This window comes from Bos grunniens, chromosome 7 (assembly GCF_055505025.1).
Source record: "Bos grunniens cultivar Pamir isolate PY7600 chromosome 7, Bosgru_T2T1.0, whole genome shotgun sequence".
In the NCBI taxonomy this organism is placed as follows: Eukaryota; Metazoa; Chordata; class Mammalia; order Artiodactyla; family Bovidae; genus Bos; species Bos grunniens.
The window spans coordinates 79,964,196-79,989,512 of record NC_141171.1 but is presented as its reverse complement, the minus strand read 5'-3'; the positions used below and the strand labels follow the sequence as shown (position 1 = coordinate 79,989,512).

General features: G+C 43.2%; 1 protein-coding gene and 1 long non-coding RNA gene across 6 annotated transcripts in view; one reads left to right on the top strand and one right to left on the bottom strand.

Moving 5' to 3' along the window:
* TENM2 (teneurin transmembrane protein 2) overlaps positions 1–25,317 on the bottom strand; it is a 1,167,677-nt gene that overhangs the window by 352,573 nt on the left and 789,787 nt on the right. The window contains exon 1 of one of the 5 annotated variants that reach the window (XM_086412769.1): positions 12,392–13,724. The exons of the other annotated variants lie outside the window; for them this stretch is intronic. The gene's annotated coding sequence lies outside the window, so the exon portion shown is untranslated. Of the gene's footprint in view, positions 1–12,391; positions 13,725–25,317 lie in introns of those variants that run through there. 5 annotated transcript variants of the gene reach the window in all.
* Positions 1,223–9,247, top strand: LOC147369862 (uncharacterized). Its single transcript, XR_015168004.1, has 2 exons — positions 1,223–1,393; positions 8,846–9,247. It is a non-coding gene; the product is annotated as an uncharacterized LOC147369862 (long non-coding RNA).

The following is a 25,317-nucleotide window of genomic DNA, read 5'->3' as shown; positions in this document are numbered from 1 at the left end:
AGAATATTTGTAGGGAGCCTAGCACAATTCTTGGCACTTTAGTAAGCTATCAATACATATCATTTTCTTTGCAATTAATAATACCAATAATAGTAATAACAGTGATAGCAACCATGGTTCTGGCGAAAGTGATGAGTACCTCTTGAGGCACTCCAGTTTTCCTAGCTGTTTTAGGCAGCAGCTTTCACAGTGAAGTATCAAATCAACATGTGGAGGCAAAATTACCATCCTCAGATCCCCTCTACCTTCAGATTCTGTCTGCAGAAGGGCACAGGGACTAAGTGACAAAGCGGGACATTAATACAGGCGGTCTCAGGAGTATCTCTCTAAAAGCCTGCAGCAGTGGAACCTGGGATTCAGAGCTCTCTCATTTCCATAAACAAAACAATGGTCATGACGACAAACCAATAATATTGACAACAGATGCTATGAATTAAGCTCTCTCTGTGTGTCTGATCCCACACTAAGGGCTGCATTTCAGTTATTTCAGAGTATTTCCACTCCCTTCTATGGGATAGGTTCTCTTATCATCTCCATTTTACAGACCCAGAAAGTTAGGCTCAGAGAGGTTAAGTAGTGTGCTACTGGTCACACAGCTCAGTAAGCAATAAAGCTGGTGTTGATCCCAGGGTCTCCTCCTCACTTTGCCCCACGCAGAGGAGTACAAGGTTCTAGAAAGCATGCTCACAGGGAGGGAATGAGGACCCTCCCCAGTTTGCTCAGGACCCTGCAAATCCCCGCCTGTCACATGGGTTCGATTCCCTAACAGAGAAAGTGTCAAACTACTTTGGGCTTCCCTGGGGGCTCAGATGGTAAAGAATCTGCCTGCAATGTGGGAGACCTGGGTTCCATCCCTGGGTTGGGAAGATCCCCTGCAGAGGAAAGTGGCAACTCATTCCAGTGTTCCTGCCTGAAGAATTTCATGGACAGAGGAGCCTGGTGGGCTATGGTCAATGGGGTCACAAGAGTCGGACATGACTGACTAACACGCACACACACTGCAAATACAGAGGAAAACTGGCTTGCTGTACTCTTTTACACATTGCTTAAATCGCAGAACCAGATCTCGTGAGAAAGTGGAGGGAATCTCCCCCTCACAGTATGGCTTGAATCAAGAGAAATAGGCCAGAACAGCCAAACTGCAGAGCGGTCTCTTTTCTGCGCCTCTCCAAAGGGCCCTCCCCGCACTGCATCCCTGCCTCCCATAACCAGTGGCGGGAGGGATGAGCAGCAATTAGGTCTGCTGGAGGCGGAAACAAGGGCACGCTGGGCCCGGCCTGTCCTGCTGGCTCTGATTGGAGGGCCTCTGCCAACAGCCCAGGGATGAGGCAGACGGAGGTTGATCCAGATTCAGCTTCCTCCTCCGTTTGGAGAGAGGCTTACTTACCTGCCTGTAAGTACTGGACATTCAGCGAACTCCCTCCTTCCCTTAACATCTACTGAATGACCTGTCTCCTAAAGAACAGACTCTTTATTTTTTATTATTGACCCACTGATGGTATTGCTGGCATGTGGGATGGGTGACTTGTCTGTATTATTTCTTATATCTAACTGTGCTATTGTCAGGCTATTTCTCTGCATGTCAGAATAGAGGAGAAAAGAAAGAATACAAGGTGAAGGAGAAGCCAAGTTATGGCCTCTTTCTCATCTCCCAGAGGGCCTCCCTGGCCAGGGCCTCTCAGTCTGCGTTGCACGGTCCTGGAGCCAGGAGGCTGGCCTTCCTGGAAAGACCCCATTCAGCCTGACCGGAGCACCAGAGGAGGAAAGGACAGTACTCACTCATAAGGAGTGATTTGTACTTTACTTGCTTACACAAAATGTATGACCTCAGAGAAAAAGCATTCCAGGCACCTTTATGATGATACTCGCAAGGCAGACGTGTTGTCAGATTTACCTACATTCATAAACAGCTAGGGTTCAGAGGGACATCTTAGCTCATCTAAGGACAAGCGTTTGCATTTAATAAGCCCCACCTGTGTGATAAGCACTCCATATATTTCGCCTTATTTAAAACTTATAATACTCTACTCAATATTCTGTGATAACCCAGATGAGAAGAGAATCTGTAAAAGAGAGAAAATAAGTATGCATAACTGAATCACTTTGTTGTACACCTGAAACTAACCCAGTATTGCAAATAAACTCTACTCCAGTGAAATCAAAATAAAAAAAAATTGAAGAAAAATTTATAACAACATTCAGAATAGATATTGTTGTCCATTTCAAAGAGGAGGAAATGGAGGGGCAGGGAGGTTACGTGATACAGGCTTCCTTTTGTACATTTCACATTTAACCACAGTATATCCGGGCCCCTTTCCAGTGCACCATCGCTTTCATCACCCTTGGCAAAAAGCTTTGGATGATTTTTGGACCCTCCTGTGTTCTGCACGAGACTGTGAGCTCCTCCAACACCAGGAGCCTACCTCTCTTGTTTGTATATCCCCAGCACAAGGCTACAGCACCTGGCATGGAAGTGGCACAGAATGAATGAATGAACAAATGAACTGATGCCCCTGGAGGGTTCTGTTTGGTGAGCCTCAGCTCAGAGGAATCACAGTAGACTTATGCCCCTGTTCCTTGAGCATTCCAGTTACTCCCCTAATTCTCACTGCCTCAGAAGGTCCTTTAACAGGGAGATGGGCAGACACAGGGGAGAGGTGACTTCCATCCCCTCTATTTTTATGTTTGGTCCTGGCTCTGCCTGACCTCCTACTCGTTTAATTGTTATTAATGACAACTTAACTGAGCTATAATAAAATTCAGTCCTTAAAGTGCACATTTTAGTATTTTAAAAGTATATTCACCGAGATGTACAACCATCACTACTGTTTGAGGACATTTCTGTCACCCCCACTCCCCACAAGGAAACCCCATACCCACTCGCAGGTGCTGTCCAATTGCTCCTGTTTCTTTCTGTTTCCATGAATCTGCCTATTCTGGACATTGCATATAAAGGGTGATCCCCTCCAGGATTTTATAATCACGTTGTCTGTCTGCTGCGGAGCCCCGCTTGAACAAAGTTAGACTTCAGATGGGGAGGCGAGCACTTCATACCACTTAGAAAACATCTTTCTCAGGCAACCCGAAGCCAGTCCTTCACAGGTGCTTTTGGGCTGCTGTTGATATTTTTCCGGTGGAGATTGTTAGGTGATGGCCATTTGAGAGCCAATTGTGTACTTGAGGGTCTGAGGGGGATCCTGGAATTTGTTGCAGTGCTTCAGGCATGGCTGTAATCACAGCAGAGGGCCATTTCTGCTCAGCTAAAACCCAGCCGTGCACAGGCAGGAACTCTTGACAGCGGAGAAGGAAGAGAGAGGGAACTCTTGCATCGGGTGCCAAGCCAGCAGCTACCCTTGAATTACGAGCTTCAAGTCGCTTGTTGGTTTGGGACTGTCCTGCCCCAGGTGGGCAAGTTCTCACCTCTGGTGGGTCGGAAAGGGATTTTAATCCGAAGTGCCACATTATTTTTACCATACCCTTCCCTATATTCACTCCTTATTTTCTTATTTTTCTCACTCCTTGCTTTCTTAAATCATCAGGAAAGTATCACTTGAGATCAGTGTCAACTCCATTAGCTCTTTCCAAGTGACAAAGACAAAAAAAAAAAAAAAAACACTTGAAATATCTGAGAGAAATCCTTCTAAAGAGAAGATTTTATTGCAAAGTTACATCTGAGCAGTGCCTATCTGAGCATTTCAATAAATCTACATTACCCTAGGTATTTTGGCATCCTCTGGGAGAGGAAAGCCTATCAGTGAAAAGTAATGATTTTGGGTTTTTCAATTGCCCTAAGGATCTTGACAATGCTATTAAGACCCATGCTCTCCCAGTCGAGAAGTTTAGGAGTGAAATTATTAATACGCCCAGACGTTATGTTGATTGTTGCGCTGTAGCAGAAAATACTCTCTCTTATTTGAGCTGCATTATCACTTTCCCAAGCAGAGAATTGCATCAGAAATTTAAACTCCTCTCATTCCAGCTCATCGCATAGCTTTTCAAGGTCTTATTGTAAAATAGGTTGGGCATAATTTGGATATTTCCCTACCCATGAAAGATAATATGTTTTTCAAAGACTGGACTTCTTTCTTTTTTTTTTGAAAAATAAAAATCACAGTGGAATTTTCTTCCATCAAGATGTCATACTTTAGCTTTTAAACTAGGTTTTCCTTGCGGTGTATTTCATTCTTTTTTTGTTTCTTTGAGATGGTCACAATTCTTTTCCCAGAACATAGGAAGGGAATCAAAACAAAGATAAAATCTGATTTTGATGTCAGATTGAGCCTCTGATTAACAGAACGACGGGAACATGCTCTGGTCGACACCATTCATTAATACCAAGAATGACTGAAGCACACCAGTTAAATGGCAACGACAGGATAAAGGTTCCTAGCACATTTTCACTTCAAAGCTCAGCAGAATTATTTACTCTCTGGGTGACCTTTTCCCCAAATCTCTCATGGTATGAGCCTTATAAGGCAAGAGAACAAAAGTTTCTCCAAACTATGTAAACAGAAGTCCGCTGAATGTCAGACCTTGAACTTTGTGCGTCTGATTTCCTGTCAAGTGACAGTGGACATGATGGGATATATAGGGTATATTGCTGGGGATGTTTTCAGGTCTGCCTTCCAGATAAACAAACACGGACACACACACAAGCACATAATTATGCCGGAGAAACAAATATCCGAGAGCTTTCTGAAGAAGCATACCCCTCCCAGGATGTAGTGGTTCACAAGCATGAACATGTACCCCTCGGTCTGATGCAAGAGTCTCAGGATGCAAACAACTTTCAGAAAACACGGGGACCAACAGGAGGCCAGTGTGCTCTGCAGATCTCCGTTTTGTTGGGGAGGAGGTGTCCGTGACATGAGAATCACCATCTCCCACTGTGCCCCTTTGGCAAACAGAATTTCCTCTTAGCCACACTTTAGTATGCTATTTCCAGGACTTTTCCACAGCCTTCTCAACACTGATTTCTCCGGTTTTCCCTGGGTGACTTCTGAGTTCAACAATCAGAGTTATGAGGTAGGTAACCTGTCCACGCCTCTGTTTCCCATCCATAAAAGATAGTTAATAACCATTTCCATTTGGTGAAGAGAGTTAAATGAGATAGTACGCTCAAAGTGCAAAGAAAATGCATCATGAATAGGAAGTACTTAGGAAATGTCAGTATTTATTTCTATCTTATCAGGTTAATTCTTTCTAGAGATGACAGAGAAAGGCGTGAAATAGATCCTGTGATCCTGAGATTATTTCAATGACTTGGAAAATTTCCTGTTGCCAGATATTGTTGAAGTAAATGGCACCTTTACGAATAAGGGACTCTTATCTAAAAATGATACAAATGAACCTGTTTAAAAAACAGAAATAGATTCACGGATATAGAAACAAATTTTTGTTACCAAAGGGGAAAGAGGGAGAGGGATAAATTAGGAGTTTTGGATTAACAGATACATACTACTATACATAAAAGAACAAGGACCCTTTGTAGAGCATAGGGAATTATATTCAATATCTTGTAATAAACTGTAATGGAAAAAAATCAGAAAAAGAACTGATATACACACATATGTATACATGTATCACAATATCTGTGTGTGCATGCTAAGTCACTGCAGTTATGTCCACCTCTGTATGACCCCATGGACTGTAGCCTGCCAGGCTCCTCTATCCGGGATTCTCCAGGCAAGAGTCCTGAACTGAGTAACCACTCCCCCCATCCAGGGGATCTTCCCGACTCAGGGACTGAACCCACATCTCTCACATGTCCTGCATTGGCAGCCAGGTTCTTTACCACTTGCGCCACCTGGGAAGACCGTATCTATATCTGTATGTATATATGTATAACTGGATAATTGTTGTACACCTGCAACTAACACATAACAAATCAACTGTACTTAGATTAAAAAAAAAGAACAAGGGTTTTTTTTTTTCTACTGATGAGTCATAGTAGCTCTTTTAGGTCTTAAAACACACTGAAATAATCAATGCCCTTAATTTTCACCTTGTGTAATAAATACACTGAAATAAAACCATCTGATGGTGGATAATCTGAAGGGCCTTATCAGTAGCTTTCCACTTTTTATAAATTCTCTTATTTTCTATGAAAATCAGCATTAGAAAAGCTAAGCTTTTCCGGAACCTTGGTATTCCTGGTTGAGTATCAGCCCTCATTTTGCATGAAAAACCAGTGGAAAAACCCACACTTTTAAGTTTCTTTTGCTCAGGTTCACTGATAGCCAAGCAGGTTGCTCTATCACTGCTAATTCGCCAGTGAACCCACTGAGGCCCTGAGTTATTCATCGAGTTTACATGGTGTAAGTCATGAATTAGCCATTTGTTTCTCAGGGCTTCTCAGGTTACTGAAACTTTCTAGTATTTGTCATCTCAAATGGGATCATTCTTAATCCCATAACATAGAGATGAGTCATCTCTCTCATGAAATAATCAGATTTGGTGGAGCAAATAATTTCCATTTCTAACACTGCTTATCTGAAACTTTAATAGTGTGGCGTGGGAAGGCTTCTCAGTAGGATGATATTTGATCAGAGACCTGAAGGAAAGAGGGAGAGAGCCATTCCAATATCTGGGAGAACAAACATTCCAGGCAGAGAAAAAAGCAAGAACAAAGGCATTTTAAAATCTGTGGTGTGTGTAGGGATCAGCCAGATTATCAGCCTAGATCGGTCTCTTGCATTTAGCTTCAAGCCTGGTTCTCAGAGAAAACATTTAAGTAAATGAGAAAGGCTCTGATCCTCTCTGGCCTTCGCCTGATATGGGACTTAGCCAACGGGCTTCAACTCTAGGTCCCTTGTACTCACACCCTTGATCGGGGATACAGACAGTTGAATGGCCCACTCCTTTCCTGTGTGCAGGTCTTGGCTACGTGTCATCTCTCAGGACATGCCTTCCCACGACAACCTCAGCACGCTTATCCTCCTTACACTGCTTTCTTTTTGTCTGAAGCACTTATAACATTTTGAAAAACTGTCTTTTAGAAAGTAAGCTTCTAGAAGGCAAGGAGGCTGTTTTATTTCCTGCTGAATTCCTGCCTCCTGGAACACTTGGTAGATACAACAAAGGGCTGCTGAGAGAATGAATGACACTTTGAGAAGTAAGGTAAGAACAAAGGAGTCAAAAGGAGAGTCCAAATCCTATCAGATTTGGAAGTCTTTCAAAGGGGCTGTTGCTTGATACCCTTCGAGACAAATTGTAAAAGCTTCAACTTGACCGAAGTTCAGGAAAAAAATGATGGCGGGCTTCCTTACCAAAACACAGCTCGATCTCACGCAAACTGCAGCAATTTTTTCTCTTCTGCAGCAACCCAAACATGACAACAAATGCCTTACAAGCTGAAATCCCCACGGAACTCATGATGGCAGAGGCCTCTGACACACCCCAAGTGGGAATAGACGCACTTCACTTCCAAACTCCGCTAACAGGATCTCTGGTGGCTGTCTAGGCCACTGGAAAATGTTCACTTCTCCATCATGAACCTATTGTGTTAAAGAACCTCTGCTGCAGGCCACTGACTCATGAGTAGGGTAAATCCTGATTTATCTGTGGCTCATGACACAAAAAGCAAATGAATGTGGCAAAGGAAAGGAGGGTGCTGCAGGGGATTTGCAAATCAAAAGCAAGGTAGATGGATTTCTTCCTCCGGCAGGAAGGCTTTTTGGATTGGATCAGAAGAAATCCAAAGGCTTCCTTACTGTATGGTTACAAGTGTAAGACATTTGATGGTTGTACTGTTCTAGGACTACAATCAGAGTAGTAATATATCACATGCCACTGGCATGTCACACATTAAACAATTCCCCGTGGCCATATTTAGCCCATTAAGTCTTTACAAAAATCTCTAACTTAGCACCAAGGACTGGTCTTGTGGAAGACAATTTTTTCATGGACTAGGAGTGGAGACTAGGAGTGGAAAGATGGTTCACGCAGCGATGTGGGTGATGGGGATCGGTAGATGAAGCTCGCTTGCTTGCCCACCGCTCACCTCCTGCTGTTGGTCCCATTGCTAACAGGGGGTTGGGGACCGCTGTTATACACAGCACATAATAGGAAAAAGCTTTCAGTCTATGGGTTTCTCTTTGTACAGAGCCTAGCGAAGTCATATGCTAGTTGGATATTTACCAAAGCCTTTCATATTCTCTTCCATTTGCCTTCTCTCCCATTAATTCCTTGCCCAGTGACCCATGAGCTAAACTCACTTATGACAAATCATTTTCAACCACTTGTTTGTTCCTTCACTCAGGTTTTTACTTATTCCCATGCACATTCATTTAGCAATTAATTATTGAGCTTCTACCCTGGATCCCATGGATTTTTGAGGCTATAGAATCTCTGACCTCTAGGAAGGTCAGGAAAGACAGTCATAACCTACGCTCGCCTTTTCACGGAGCCACAAAGATCTCACCTTAACTTTTTTTCCCCTCGTGATTGTTAACAATCAAAATGCTTCATTTTTCATATAGGTTTTTATTCATGTTGCAGTTCACACAAAAACATTTTCTAAGGACCATTATGACATATTGCTTTGAACAATTTTCCTATATGTATATCATTAAAGTAAACATGAATCCTTACCTACTCCTCCCACCCTAATCTCATCTCCAGAAGCTAACTCACTATTCTGTTGGGTCTATATACCCACATGTCTCAGTGTACAAGGATTTTTCTTATTTTTGCCAGCATACCATTTACAGGGTGATCTGTGACACACTGAGAAATTCACAAGAATGTTAATTATTACCTGTGGAGAGAAACTATAACATTTTGATTCATTTGTGTTTTCAACTGAATGTGGTATTTATCGACTGTCTTTTATGTTTAATTCTAGATAACAGAGCATGGTGAATTGGAGTCCTCAATTATACACATGGAATATACGTGCTATACTGCTTTCTTAGCAGGACTCAGACTTGGCATTCCTGCCCTGGATTCTCAGCCACATGGGCAGGACACACATGGCCTTCGCAGTGCTTTATGCACACGTAAGGTGCAGTGAGACGCCCGGTGTCATAAAGTGAAAATGGAAGTGGACCACGAAGAGGTTTTACCACTCAGGTTTACTCCGATGAGCCAAGCTGCGTCTGTCTGCACCTCTAAAGTACCCTAAGCTCATGGCCCTCATTCTGAGAAAAACTCGGAGACATATATCACTGATATATTTTCCTAATTAAAACACATGTAATCTGAACCAAAGAAGAAACCATAAATAGAACTGAGAAACGTAGGCAAACATGTTTTATGCTTCTTCTTCTTCAATAAAGTTAACTTTAACATTAAAAAGACAGAAAGTTAGGGACCTCCCTGGTGGTCCAGTGGCTAAGACTTCACACTCCCAATGCAGAGGGCTTGGGTTCAATCCCTGGTCAGGGAACTAGATCCCACATGCCACAACTAAAGATCCCGCATGCCGCAGTGAAGATTGAGTACCGCAACTAAGACCTCGCCCTGCCAAATAAAGATTAAAAAAAAAAAAAAGACAGAGAATTTAAGGACTCTTTCATTAGGGAACTAAAAAATATGAAATTATGAAGTTAGAAGCAGCTCGTGACAAGAGAGAGCATTACGTGAGAACATACTTTTGACAGATGTGAAAGCTAATCAAAATACCATGATGGGAACTCCCATACGTTGCTGGTGGGGTGCAAAATGGTATTGTCACCCTGGCAAACAGCTTACCAGTGTCCCACGACGCTACACTTAACCACACCCACTAATAACCCCCATCTCAGGTGTTCGCCCTAGAGAAATGAAAACGCATGTCCACCCCCGATCCACACGTGAACTGACGAACCTAGCGGACACAGCTGGGGAAGGTGAGGGGCCACGCACTGAGAAAGCGGCACTGACGCGCACACAGTCGCGTGCGGAACAGACAGCTATGGGGGGCTGCTAAAGAGCACGGAGCCCCACCTGGCGCTCTGTGGCGACCCAGAGGGACGGGCTGAGGGGAAGGGAGGGAGGTTCCGGAGGCAGGGGACTGATTCACATTATCGTATGCCAGAAACCAACACAACACTGTAAAGCAGTTTTCCACCAGTTAAAAAATAAAATAGAAAAAATACTCAAACCAAAATCCACACACAGAAGAGTCATATAGCAGCTCTATCCACAATCACCAAAACCGGGCAACAACTCAGAGGTCCTACCACCTGTGCAAAGATGAACAAGGTGGGGCACAACAGAATGGTACGCGGCAACGGAAGGGATCACCTAGGGATACAGCAAGCGGGACCCCCCTCCAAGGCACACGTTGAAAGAAGGAAGCCTGTTTCAGAAGGTTACATACTATATGATGTTGCTCACAGGACATCCTCAAAAAACCCCGAAAACTTTAGTGACTGAGAACAGATCAATGACTGCCAGGGGTTGGGAAGGAGAGGAGATGTAACTATAAGGTTGGCCAAAAAGTTCATCTGGGTTTTCAACGTTAAGGAAACCCCGAACAAACGACTTTTTGGCCAATCTAATTCAAAAGGAGGGCACAAGGGAGGTTTTTGAGGTGATGGAGCTGTTCTGTGTCATGAGAGTGATGGTGTTACCCAAATCTACTATTCATGTAGTTAAAATTCACAGAACCCTATACCGTAAAGGTAGGTACTGTATGCCAATTTTTAAAAATATAATATTGATAAAACAAAATTAAACATGTGGATGGATGTGGAGAGCAGGACAGAGTTATTCGGTGTTGACGGGGAAACACTTGCATCAGATCAGGAGCCATTCCAGGTAGAGAAGCTCAGGCTCTTCTCTGAAAAACAAGGAAGCAAATTAACCCCCAAACCTGGAACATCTGCTTTCAATATATACACTAGCACATCCTTAAAAAACAAAAAGCACACCAGAAACAAGTCAAAACAGAGTCAACATCTGTGCAAAAGTCCTACTGGTGTGATGTTAATAGTTTTTATATTTGAATTCATTAGAATATTGCTTGCTGAAGCTTGTGTGTCTCTCACAAGCTGTTTAAGAAACTCTGCTGCGTAAAATGAAGAAAGGGTGGCTTTGCTGCATGGCACTGTCGGCTCCTCTCCTGACACTCAGCACAATCCATAACCTTGTAGCAACATTAACAGTACTGTATTATTCATCACAATAAGATTATCAGTTGATGGGAAACAAATTACAGAGCTTCACAACCTGCTATACTTTCTGACTGCACACAAGGAAATTTTTCATGAATGGGAACTGCTACCCAGGAAGAGAAACTTCTGTTTGTCTTGAGAAATTTCCCATAAGTAGAAGGGGTTGATTCTGGGAGTATAAGAAAATTACAGCATAATAAAAGATAGAAAAACTTGTAAAAGTATTTAGAAGGAAGCCCGAAGGGGACTCACAGCTCAGCTACACAGTTGGGGCTCAATAGAATGTAAGCTGGGAGAAGTGGAGAAAACAATCCCTGCCTTGTCTAAAGTGATGGCACAGTTCTGCATGATACCATGGATATATTGGGAAAACACCTTCAGGAATAGAGGGGATGTTAGCAGGGATACAGGTCTGGCAGGTCAGGGGGCCACCTACACTGACTTGGCTTGCGCTGGTCCCTGGGCCCCGTGCCAGCAATTGGTTAATGCCTTCTCATCTTGTACATTTCACATACCAGATAGCCCTTCCTGACCTCATTCTTCCCCGGCAGGTGGAACGGACTCTTCTTTCATCAGCTCCAGGTAACACATACAGATGCTACTTTCCTGTGGGCTGTTCCTTACTGTCCTTGTCCCCTAAAGGGAGGGGCCAAGTCCCAGGTCCAAGGTTTGTTACTTGCTGGGGGGTGGGGGGGTGGGCGTGGGGGGAGAGCAATGACACCTTGCTGGGAAATGGATACATGAAAAGGGATATCAAGGTTGCCAACAGCAACGGCTTAACCTGGTGAAACAGGCGTGGTGTAATTAGCATAGTGTCTGTGCAGCTCTAGCACCTGTGACCCGCATCGGTCCTGTCCTTCAGAGCCCAGGAGGTCCCCAACTGATGGGGCTGGGCTCTGAGCAGAAAGGAGCGGGGGGTACAGGAAAATGACATTGCCTGCACTCACAGCAGGGGCTGCGGCTTACACGGGCTGGTCCCAGGAAGGGGACGAGAATTCTAAGCAGGGTACCGTAGGCACTGACAAATAACAGGACGCCCCATAGTGCTAAACGCTCTTCTCTGCTCCTCCGTCTCCAGCTCAGTTGCGAGAACAGTTCACGTCTTATTTCCCCTTCCATTCCCGGGCACACTTTTTTCCCTGTCTCTGCCCCTGTCCCTTAGGTGTTCTGATGTTTCCCACACACACTTATGAGGACAGCAAAAATGCCGTCTACTGTTTTGATATTTTCCGCCCCTCTTCTGTGCTTTGAGCCTCCAGGAAAAGTCAATAGGAAACCGTCATTCTGCCTACCTGGATGAAACAAGGGCAGGGCTGCCTGTACAACAGTCTGCTGACCGCGGAGTTGAGGACACAGATGCCAGGCCGTGGAAAGTCGGTGCTGCAGGGGCTGGACCCGAGATGCCCACTCATGGAGATCGTCTGCACGAGCAGAGCCTTGCGGGAGGGCAGGGCGGTGCAGCAGTCTGGGCAGTCCTGAGTCAGGAAGGCGGGAGCTATCTTTGTCTTTCCTCCCGGGGATCACGCTGCCAGTCTGGTTAATACCCAAAGGCTCTCGACGTTTCTCATTGCTCCAGCCAAACTCCCTTGTCCCAGTTTCTCCCTCTGAAGCAGCCCTTTCTCTGTGTTACATCAGTGACTAGGCTTGTCATCAGCGCTTATTATTCCAGAAGGAAGCAGTCCTTTTCAGGTCCTTGCTTTTAAAGGTCACAACCAGTGTGGTGTGTCAGTAACTCCACTGGGTTACATTTGGGGAATACAGTGAAGCATAGTCTGAAGCCAGAACACTTTGAAAGAAAATTGCAGGGGAAAAAATTGTGAATCGCGTCCCCTTCTAGGAGGGGCTCTGGTGGCCTGAGTGGCGTACTTGTGTGTGCTCAAGTGGTGTCCGACTCTTTGCGACCCCATGGACTGTAGCCTGCCAGGCTCCTCTGTCCATGGGAGTCTCTAGGCAAGGATACTGGAGTGGGTTGCCATTTCCTTCTCCAGGGGATCTTCCCGACCTAGGGGTTGAACCCAAGTCTTTGTATTGGCAGGAGAATTCTTTAGCACTGAGCCACCTGAGTGAAGTGAAATTCTATTGTTCCACTCCACTTCCACACTCCCTTTCTGCCTTCAGCAAGGAACAAAAAGCTAAGGTGATAGGGTACCGGAAATTCAAGACATTTGGGAGTTTAGAGTAGAATCTGATGTGAAAATGTGTGTGTGGATTTTACTGTTCAAGAAAACAGACTTTCTCAACCTAAGAAAGTATCCCAGGGGTAAACAGAGTTCTGAGGTAATTAGTCCCAGTTTAGCTTGATTTCTAGACTTCACATGATCATTCTAGATAGAGTAGCACCTTCCATTAGGTACCTTCTCAGTTGCTTTCAACTTCCATATTTATTCTTTTATGTCGTCTCCTTGAGGACTCTGTCACATTCATTTTTCATACTTTATCATAATGCTGATAACAATTATAGTCCTGCTGCTGCTGCTAAGTCGCGTCAGTCGTGTCCGACTCTGTGCGACCCCAGAGATGGCAGCCCACCAGGCTCCTCTGTCCATGGGAGTCTCCAGGCAAGAACACTGGAGTGGGCTGCCATTTCCTTCTCCAATGCATGAAAGTGAAAAGTGAAAGTGAAGTCGCTCAGTTGTGTCCAACTCTTAGCGACCCCATGGACCACAGCCTACCAGGCTCCTCCGTCCATGGGATTCTCCAGGCAAGAGTACTGGAGTGGGGTGCCATTGCCTTCTCCGATTATAGTCCTAAGAGCTAACTATTTTGAGCCCCCACTTTATGTCAGCTTCTGTGTCAAGAATTTTATTTACTTAACACAGAATGTGAAGTAATGATAAGATATTTACTTACTTAACACAGAATAATGAGATTCTCTAAGTAAGTGACCTTAAGAGATAACCCATTATAGAGACCAGGAGACTGAGGCTTAGAGAAAGTTACTGTGTCAGGCTGCATGGCTGGAAAGGAAGAACCAGCCCAGGTCATCTGCGTCTCCACCCCTTGCTCTTCATGTTAGGTGGTCCTGGGTCACAAATGTGTCTTTCATCACACATTATTCAAAAATGAGAGGGTCCAATGAGGGAACTTTCCAGATCACCAAAACTGTCTGCAAGTGCTTGGATATATTTTTATTTTAACCATGTTGTGTAGATATAATAATTTGAAATTGGAAGCTAAATTTGTCTGTATTTTTAAAGGGAGCCTAATGAGCATAATTCAACATTTAATTGATGACTGAAAATCTGTTAAGAGCACAGATAATTGTACCAGGCAGTCAGCTAGCTCTGTATCTCCTGATTTACTCTGTCTCCTTCTTGGAGGTCAGGCTGTCTGGTGTCAATCTTGGGGTTGCCTCTAGGCCGACTGCTTTGCGCAGGCACCATCGCACACCCCTCTCCCTTCCTGCTGTCCATCTTTTAAGTAATTTATTTTTAATTGTTAAAATTAAAAAAATCCTGCATGCTAAGGAAGAACAAACAGGACCCCAGATGAAGGCCTAATGAAACACAGAGCAAAGGCTTTCATAAAGCTATTGTGGGAACTTAAGAGGGCATTGAAAAAACTTATTTCTCAACTTGGGGTTCTATTCCAGAAAACCAAAGTTGCCAAGGATCTGTCGAGAACACGAGCTGTGTTCTGAATCGTTACTTAACTCGTTTCTGTACAGGATCTTTTTTTTTCCCAGCTGGAATATAAAACTGGAAGGCGGCGATCACTGTATATTTGGAAAAAGAACACTTGCCAGCACTGAGGCCAGGGCTGCAGAGATAAGACGCTCCCCTCCGAGAATTTTGAGTTGAGCTCTTTTCAATACGATGTGGAGGCTGCTCTGGATGAAAAAACAAGGGACACTTGGCTTTGTCTTGGGGTTGGCAAATTATGGCCGATGGACCATTTTCAGTCCTCGAGTTAAGAATATTTTGTACATTCTTGAAGGGTAATTAAAAAAAAAAAAAAGAATATGCGATAGAAACCATATGTAGCTCACAAAGTGAGGCCTAAAATATTTACTATCTGGACCTTTACAGAAAAAATGTGCTGGCTTCTGGCCTAGTGGATGCAAGAAGTCTTCCTGGAAGAGGAGGTACATGAGCAATCTCTGAAATTCATCAAGGTGTACTTCAGTCTTGCACACACATGTATGGATGTTTATTACAGGTATATTACGTTTGTGTGAATGAAGTGATGATGAAACACACAGACATAATTAGTAGGCTCAATTATGAATACTTTTGACCACAGGCTATGGTTCTGGCTTATTCCTCTGGGCTGATACCTTGAACAAACACAGACTCTAAAGCAGACACATTCATATTAGCGTACTGGAGAGACCACCAAAGGGAAAAAAGCAAAACATCAAGAAACAATTGGGTTTCCTTTCTAGGGTTCCATAGTACATTCAATCTATCTGTACAGGACTGAAACGTTCAAATATGGAATTACAGCAAGGCACATGCGCTAAGCGTCCCCCCATTCCTTCCCCCACCTGCAATCTACCTCCCTACTTACAACGGTTCACCTAGGCAGCTCAGTAGGGACGAAGGAAAATCAGCAAACGCATCTTTTTCTTCTTGGTGTTTTATATCTTGCCTACTATTTGGGCTTCAATGAAACAGAAATGTCACACTGCTATCTTTAGAATGCTCAGAGTTTGAACTAAAAAATACTGTAGCTGATGCCCTAGACAAAAAGTGAAGGCATGCAGATTTCATCTCTGGAACAGCCAAAGGAGACACAGTTTCAAAACAGCTATTAATCTGTGATGGGGGGAAAGGCAGAAAGGCATAGGATCTTTCTTCCAACCACAGTCAAAGCCAAAGTTAAAGAATTCAGCTATTTCTGAAGCAATTAGCAGTATGTATTATTTCCCAGCACTCATGAACAGAATCATTTTGAAAACCAGTGCTCTTGACACGTTTCACTATAAAATCAATTACTTTTAAAAGCAAGAAGCTCATTCTCCGCCCCGGGAACATATGATACACCACCTGCCTGTTCCAAGAGATGCTTCCTTTTTTTTTTTTTTTTTAAAAAAAAGGGCTTATGGGATTGGGGTGCTCATCCTTCTGGTGTTATCTGCACATTTATGCAATGAGGAATTTCAAATTCACCCTTTACTTTTATGACCATTACATGGCCCCATTCACAAGCATTCTGAGTCTATGCCATTGGGAAACTTTCATCTCATTACGAATTAAATTTTCCAAATCTGATATGATCTTAATTATCAGAAGTGTATTCATGCCCAAGTTCAATCTCTGACATCATAGTAAAGTACAATAGCTCCATTTCAGATGAGAAAAAGCTGATTCAGGAAGATACTGTATGTATCTGTTTGCATAGCAAGAATCAGGCCTGAACTTATCTTCTTAGATGTTTCATGGATAACATTTTCATTTTCATCAAAGGCAAGCGATTTAAAAGTTTCTGTTGCTGTTGACACTCTCTCTCTAGCAGGGGATCTGGGCTGATTACAAATGGCAATGTTTTAAAAGGGGCAAAAGGTGCTATTTTATTTCCAGAGCATTTAAGGTGGAAGCAGGGTCAGGATGGAGATGCAATACTTTGGGATCTTTTGTTTTTTGCAGAAAAGGAAAATAAACTCCTCCTAGCTAAGGCTGGCAAGAATAACATTGTAAGTGTTATGGAACTTCATTGTATATGATGCATGTCTCACTCAGTAAGTGTTTTAAATGAATCATTTTTTATCAGAGCAAAAACAGTAACTTTGCCTGGCCATTTTAAATGTCATTTAATGAATTTCCAGTTTGGCTCAATTAGAGGCTCCTTGAAAAGAAATCACGCTTTCTTTTCCCCAAATCTTTCTGTTTTATGAACAATATACTCACTGTCAAAAACTGGCTAAGTATCTTTAATAATTTTTTTTTAAAAAGGAAAAAAGTTCAGTTAATCCTAAATCAAGTGTCAACAGTCTACAGAAATCCAGGATTTTTGGAACAAGCCTGAAGTTCATGCCAAAAAACCAAAATGACAAAAAATCCTTTTTTTTTCTTTGATTCTTCATTCATTCTTCATACAGTGTCACTAATATATTTGTTCCTACAACAAATTGAACATTTTATGTCTATCCATCCAGACAAAAATTAATTGTTAAAAAATCTGTATTTGTGGGGATGTGTCTCAGGTCATGTCAAGCTGGCCCTTTAAATTACCTCTAAAAACGCCTCCCCTATCTGAGATAGGCCAGACCCAATTGATCTTTTTATGTCTCTGGTCTTCTCTGAAAGAAAGTAAGAATTGCTATTTCCCTAGAGCACAGTGAAGAGATCTGAGCATGCCTCTTCTTTAAGCAATAACCATTAATATGGGTTCCGCTTGTACCAGACATCTGTAATGCTCTGGGCTGTATTTTCTGGCGTGATAACAGTGTTGTCTTGAGAACTGGTGCATGAAGAGGACAGAAGGCAGACAGCCAGAGCTCAACTGCTCACTTGTGCTCCTATCTAAGGGATGACACTCTTATCGTGCAGGAAACTGAGCCCTGAACCATCAAGGAAAGTTCCATAAATCTTCCTCCACCAATTTTGCCAGTCTCTATTCTAGCTTATGGCCTGTGGGTGACCTGGATTAGAATCCATTCTCTTGCATAAGGGCACCAAGCCATCTGGAAGGAGATCACCAAGGAGAATCGCTCAGACTCCTCCAGGTCCAGACCCCAGCTTCTTTGATAATCCATCCTATCGGGACTCTTTCCTGGGACCCAACCAGCGCTTGTGCTTAAGAAGCTCATCAGCCATTAAATGAACATCTACTTTGTCCCTGGATCCGAGCTTGGTGCTAAGAGCCAAGCGATACCTAAGATTTAGCCCTCACCCTGGAGGAATTTATAGTAGGAGGAATGGGCAACTTTAAGAGAACTTGGAAAGTGGTAAGAAAGGAGAGGGTGCAGGGTGTTTGGCAGCTGGCTTCTTATTATGATAACAGAATGCAATCTCATAAGCTTTTACTTGAACTCAGAATTTTCTAGATGAGAGCAAGTTCATGGGCAAGCGAGGCAGGCTGTAATATCCCCTCCCAAGATTTTCTCAGATGCTCTTAGGAAAGTCTAGGGATGACCCTACACTTCTTCACATGTTCTTCCAACACACATCTGGGTTTCTCTTAGGTATGCTGGGAAGACCTAGACATATTACTCCATCTTCGGTTATCACTGAATAACTAAATGTGCTGCTCTTCCCATCGGATGTAATTTTGAGAACATGAAAGCTCTAGCTATCGGCTTAAAACTCTCTGTCCCATGGCTCTACTCTGGGGCCTAGGATTACACTAGGAATATCCTTTATGGGCCTAGAGGAAACGAATGGCTTCATGACATGTTAGAGCTTCATCTTACCCAATTAATCTAATTATCACTTGGAGTCTTATCAAGCCTCAGGGTCCAGAGAGACTGGGAAACAGAACTGGTAAGTTCTGATGTAGGAGTGAGAATGAGATGGGAACCTCAGGCATTAGGTGGGAGGATTGGGGGAGTGTCGAGAAGGTAAGAAAATGCTAGTAGAAGAAATGAGAAAAGGCAATGAGGACTTTTCATATTTGTCTGAAATTCTTACTATGCCTGCTCCCCAAGGAGGAGGAGGAGGGGCAGGAGGAGGAACAGGAGACAAGGAGGAGAGGAAGAAGAAGAAAAAGAGGAAGAATAGTAATATGAAGAGCGTGCAGAAGGAGGATGTGGTTTAAGTGAGATTAATTACTTTTCCTTTCTGCAAAACAGGATAAACTGTATCAACCCACCTCTTGGACATTGTTAGACACATTAAGACAATGCTGGTGATGTCCTTGCCCAAAGAAAGGTGGGAGGGACTTAGCCTTCCTAACGTGCACCTTGATAATCACTGGCATCTGTAACTCAGAGTATCAGCCCTACTATAGCAGACATTTGACTGAAGCAGAATCCACGAGCTTGGGTGTGTTTCAGAGTGGCGTGGGCAGGTGTCAGGAGACAGGCTGCAATGGTGACTCAAGGATGGGTTTAGACAAGCCAAGGCTGGCAACATCATTGCAGCTGATGAATTCCTTCCTTCACAGTTGTCTAAGCCAGAGCAGCCTTCCCGGGGGATTTCAACAAAGAAACAAAATACCTCCCAAACCTAGGTTCAGATAGTGTATGCATTGCTTGCTCTTCAGACGCAGATCATTTACACAAGGAGACATCTTGCCTTCTCTCCCTGTGTGCAGCACACATGAGGAAGCCCTCTGCATGGACAGGAAAAGAAAAAGAATTGACTTATGCACTGAAGGCCCTCAAGGGAGTGACATAAACCCAGCTGGTGTCCTTGCATCCAGGAGACTATATTAGTACTAACAGCATTACCTAGAAGGAGAAGGCAATGGCACCCCACTCCAGTACTCTTGCCTGGAAAATCCCATGGACAGAGGAGCCTGGTAGGCTGCAGTCCATGGGGTCACAAAGAGTCGGACACAACTGCGTGACTTCACTTTCACTTTTCACTTTTATGCATTGGAGAAGGAAATGGCAACCCACTCCAGTGTTCTTGCCTGGAGAATCCCAGGGACGGGGGAGCCTGGTGGGCTGCCGTCTATGGGGTTGCACAGAGTTGGACACGACTGAAGTGACTTAGCAGCAGTAGCACCAGCAGCGTTACCTAGAAAACCTGCAAAAGCAGGTGTGGCTATAAAATCACACGTGACTGGCATCTCCCCCCACCTGGCACATAGACACATCAAATGCACTGTTTGCTCCATGAAGTTAACGGATTAATGGTTATGTTCAAGAAAGGAGTTCCTTGTATTCCATAGCAATTTTGGAGTGATAAGATATTGGGAAGAAGCAGGGAGTGATGTAAGAATTTTTGACCTTAGAGTGATGAAGTCAATACCATCGAAGGAGTGAATGTTCAATCATGAGCATACAAAACAAAAATCAAAATAAAAATGGAGAAATCAAAACAAAACTCAAAATAAATTTCAAATTACTCAAAAGCCCTGTTTTCTTTCTGTCTTTCCCATAAAAAGTGCACACGCACACACACACAGAAACACAGCAGGTTACTTACAAGAAGACAAAAATTCAAATCCCAAGCTGTTAATACCAAATGTTGTTGCTTTGTTTTAATGAAAACTTTAAAATTTGAGATAATTATAGATGCACACGCGGTGGTAAGAGTAATGCAGAGACATACCAACTACCCTTTATCCAGTTTCCCCTTATCGTAAATAACAGCCCATGAAAGAAGAGCAACAGTATCACCAGTGAGATTCTGACACTGACCCAGTCAACATACAGAACATTCCCATCACCAACAGGGTCCCTCACACTGCTCTTTTATACCCACTTCTTCCCTGTTGGCTCAGACGGTAAAGAATCTGCCTACAATGAGGGAGACCTGAGTTCGATCACTGGGTTGAGAAGATTCGCCTGGAGAAGGCAATTTCTGGCTACCCACTGCAGTATTCTTGCCTGAAGAATTCCACGGACAGAGAAGCCTGGTGAGGCACGGTCTGTAGGGTCTGTCCAAAGAGTTGGACATGAGTAACTTTCACTTTCTTTCACTTCTTCCACTCTCCTTTTTAAAAAGCAAGATGGACTTCTACACATATCAAACTTAAGCATACAATTGGCAAAGTTTTGATAAATAATGCACCCAAGTAACTATCAGCTTTTTCAAGGTACAGACTATTTTCATCATCCTAGAAAGATCCTTTGTGGCTCTTCTCAGGCAGTCCCCAAGCCTTCAGGTCATGCTTACGATTTCAATCACCATGAATTAGTTTTACATGTTTTGAACATGTATAAAGGGAAGGATCAGTTCAGTTCAGTCGCTCAGTTGTGTCCGACTTTTTGTGACCCCGTGAATCACAGCATGCCAGGCCTCCCTGTCCAACACCAACTCCCAAAGGATAAGTGACTGCTATTTTGTATCTGACTTTTTTTGTTCAGCATAATGTTTCTGAGATTCATCCATGCTGTTGTGTATCTCAGTAGGTGCTAAATACAACTCTGTTGTGTGATGATATCAGAGTTTGCTTATCTATTAATTTGTGAGTGGACATTTGTTTTGTTTTCAGTTTAGGGTTATTGAGAACCAAAGCTATTACTACCATTCAGGCAAAAATCTACTTTGGGATGTACATTTTTATTTCTTTGGGGTTAACAATTTAGGATTGAGATTACTGGGTAAATGCTTAATTGTATAAGGAGATGCCAAACCATTTTCCAAAGTGATTATACGAGTTTACAACCTGTCACTCCCACCACTATATATGAAGTACTCTAGATTCCTGCTAGTATTGTCAATCTTTTTAACTTTAGCCACTCTGGTAGGTGTGAAATGATACCTTTTATTCCTTTCAACCCAAAGGCACTGCAGAAAGAAAGTCTTGAGATACACTTTGCAATCCAATGTGTGGATTAGACGCTAAAGTCCCAGGTTTAGCATCTAGCTGGTAACATCAGACAAGACACGTCATCTAAAGCTCTCCTGATGCTTCTGCTTCTAACATAGGTGGTCCTCCAACTTCACCATGACAAATAGTCCTGGGAATAAGTTTCATATGATCCTGACTTTTGCATTTAGTAGAGTTCCTTTCAGGTTCTGGTTTATCCACACTTTGGTTACCTTGTGTTGAAGGAAGTGTTAACCTGTGTCCCAAACTCTAAATATTTTGCCACTTTTATGCTATTGCCAAGGGAGCGAAAAATTGGCTGACAGGTCAGACCAGCCAGTTTGCTGTTCTTGCCTACTCTGTAAGCTCCTGTCAAGAAAAACATTTGGCCCATCAATGACATCCCATTGTCTTGCCTGCATGGTTCCTGGCAAGTGCCCACAGACAGAAATGGATCAGAGCTGGTCCCCACAATACCAACACAGGAGTCGGCAAGAGCACCTTGCCTGTCATCTGTGTTTGGCTAACTGGGCCCCAGAGCTGAGACATGCACTTGATTCTGCTCATCCGTAAAAAAAAAAAATATATATATATATATATATATACACACACACATATATATATGTATGTATCAAGAGAAATGTGTGACTAAAGTCTGGATGTAGAGAGATGCTATGATCGTATCTGTGGGCTGATATGAAGCATCCTTTTCCTGTCCAGGATACGGGAGACCCAGGACTTGGACACTGTCGATACACACAGTTGGTCATAAGTACAAACACAGGGGTATTTTCCCACGGCAGGCATGATAGTAAGGCATAAGAGAGACCTGTATGTATATTTTACTCTGATGTCTTCTGTTTTAGAGTCACACATCATGTCTCTATATTGTTACACATACTCCCTAGGAAACTTTGTTAGAAAACTGATGGCCATGAGAGAGCGAGCGAGCGAGTGAGCTGTGGGTGAGGCTGCCTGGTATAGTGGGATATACTGGTCTACCATCTGAGAAGAAACTCTCAACTTCCACACTTACAAGCCACAGGTGGGATCCATGTAGGAAATTATTGAACATATCCAGGACCTTGATCTCCTCATGAGTAAAGCGGAAGTTATAGCAGTTATTCCATAGGACTACTAGGAGAAATGGGGCTTCCCTGGTGGCTCAGTCGGTACAGAATCCTCCTGCCAGTGCGGAAGATGAGGGTTGCATCCCTGGGTCAGGAAGATCCCCAGGAGAAGGAAATGGCAACCCACTCCAGTATTCTTGCCTGGAGAATCCCATAGGCAGAGGAGCCTGGCAAGCTACAGTCCATGGGATCGCAGTCAGACATGACTGAGCACACACACACACACACATGGAGAAACAGACAAGCTAAAACCCGTGAAAGTCATCTAATATACAACCTGAAACAGTACTAGGACTCAAACATGGACTGAATCTGATGACATCCTCCATGGGGACATAATTCTGGTTTGAAGTCACTCAAGCTGTCTTTCTAACTCGCTGGCAGATGTTCTGAGATTCTATAGATAATTCAAACTATTTATGCTTCAATTAATCCTGTTTCTATTCAGATGCATGCAAGGCTGTTGGAATAAAAGTGGCTAGGAGACCAGGTGGTGTCCTCACATCATGAATTAAGCCTAAAAACATTCCACACCCTCTTCACGTAACTCTGGTTAGAGAATAAGAGATGGGTGTTGGGGAAAATTCATCTACAATGTCTTAAACCTAACAGAACATTTTAATGCCTAGTTTTTTTGACCTGTGAGCCATTCTCTTGTCTCCATATTCTTTCTTTCTTCCAGGGCCATATCAAGAATACAAATTATGATTTAAAAGAGGCAATAAGCAAAGTGTTAACTGATCTAAAAGTGGTCTAAGCCAAGGGAGCACGTCCTTCTGCTTGGGTAAGGTGATGGATGAGACTGCACAGCTGAACTGGCTTTCACTGAAAGCTGGGTTGAGTTCATTGGATAGCTGAGATGCAAAGAGTGTTCCTGGTGGTGGAAAATATGTGATTGGTGAGAGTGGATGGGATGGCGAATGCAGGGAAGGAGAGAGGGAAATGAGATCAGATAGGCAGCCCGGGTAGAATGTGAGGGGTTTCTGTGAACTTGTCACTTCCTTGAGGGCAAAACATGTATTTCAGCTGCCTTGGTGTTTCAGTACCTGACATAGAGCCAGGCAGAGAAAACATGCTTGGATTGGGTTTTACGAAGACAGTGGGGATCGACTAGCAATATGGCAGATGGGCTGGAGTCAGGGATGTTGTGGAGAGAATTTCTCCCTACCTAGCTAGAGGCAGTGAACTGAGACAGCAGTGTGAACTTCAAGAGCCAAGGAAACAGGAAAGAGATACTAAAGAAAGAAAATTACAGAAATGGTCAACTGGATATGGGTCATCAGGGAAAAGGAAAAATCAAGGACTGCAAGCTTTTAACTGGGGAACTCAGAAAGGGACATATTTTCATAGAACCTAAAAGACCATTTGCTGGTCTTCCTTTTCTCCTTCCCTATAACGATGGTTCTCATTTCAGGACTTAATTTCCTGCTCAATATTCCAGGTTCTCCCTCCATACAGCTTCCCCTGTCAACTAGCAATTCTACCTAACGGGACCATCTTGCAGTTGTTTTGAAGCCACACAGATATGGGTGTCGTCCACCTTGGCAATGCTACTAACAAGCTTGCAGACTGGGGGAAAGTTCTTTAATTCTCTTAGGTGTTATTTCCTTTGTAAATAGGAAATATTTACTCATAGCAAATATTTATTTACTGTCTACTCATAGGGCTGTCCTCATGAAGATTATGTTGGGTCAAGAATGAAACACCCTCTGCAGAGCGTCCTGTTCATAGTAAGTGTTCAATAAACATTAGCTACCATTTTTACTGTTTTGCTGCTCTGGTTTATCATCATCATCATTTGGGTCATGTCTCACGGTCATTCAGGACACTTTCCGAGATACATTAAGAGCTCCCCACCTCCTTTCATGCTTTATGTCTGTCACAGCATGATTTGCCTTGAACCTACACTTCTCAAACAGCAATACATCTATGAATCACCTGGGGATCTAACTCAAGATCCAGAATCTAATTCAGTGAGTCTGGGGTGGGGGGCCTCAGAGGCTGTATCTCACAATCTCTCAGAGATTGCAAACGTGCTGATCTGTGGACCACCCTTTGGGCCATAAGGATCTAGACTCTCAAGACAATTCTGGAGAGGAGAATGAAATGCAGATTGTAACCCCTCTAGGTCTTCTAGTGCATATCATTCATGGTGACCAGGAAACATTTCTGTTTAGAATCAACAGCATCACTGTAACTATACCCTTTGTTTTCCCTACCTATGTACTTTAGTAACTCCTGTGAATGGCACCAACTGAGGAAGTGGGCATTAAAAAATAAGTTCTTTTTATTCCATACACAGCAAGTGAAATCCTTGCACACACAAACATAATAAATATATTTTTCAATGTCTCTTCCTTAATTTATCACATGATTTCTCTCTTTGCGTACCGTGGCTTATCATCAGGACACCACCAATCGGATAAGATGAAGATGCTGCCAGTAATTTTTAATATTATGGTAAAATCATATATTTTCCTAGATGGTTGATTTGATACGAGGCCTAGCCCTCGGTCCATAAATCTTTGGGTGCTTGAGATCTGTGGTAATTTCATATTTAATCTATAGCCTATCAATACATCATCGGGACCTGAGAAATGATTATGAGGAACTTGGAAGATAAGCATGGGTCATAGTGTATAATAACACAATTTCAAATATAGTTATAGACAGAGGACCCTGGAACGGGCAAAATAAGTCAGATGGGTTTTCTTCCCCCTTAT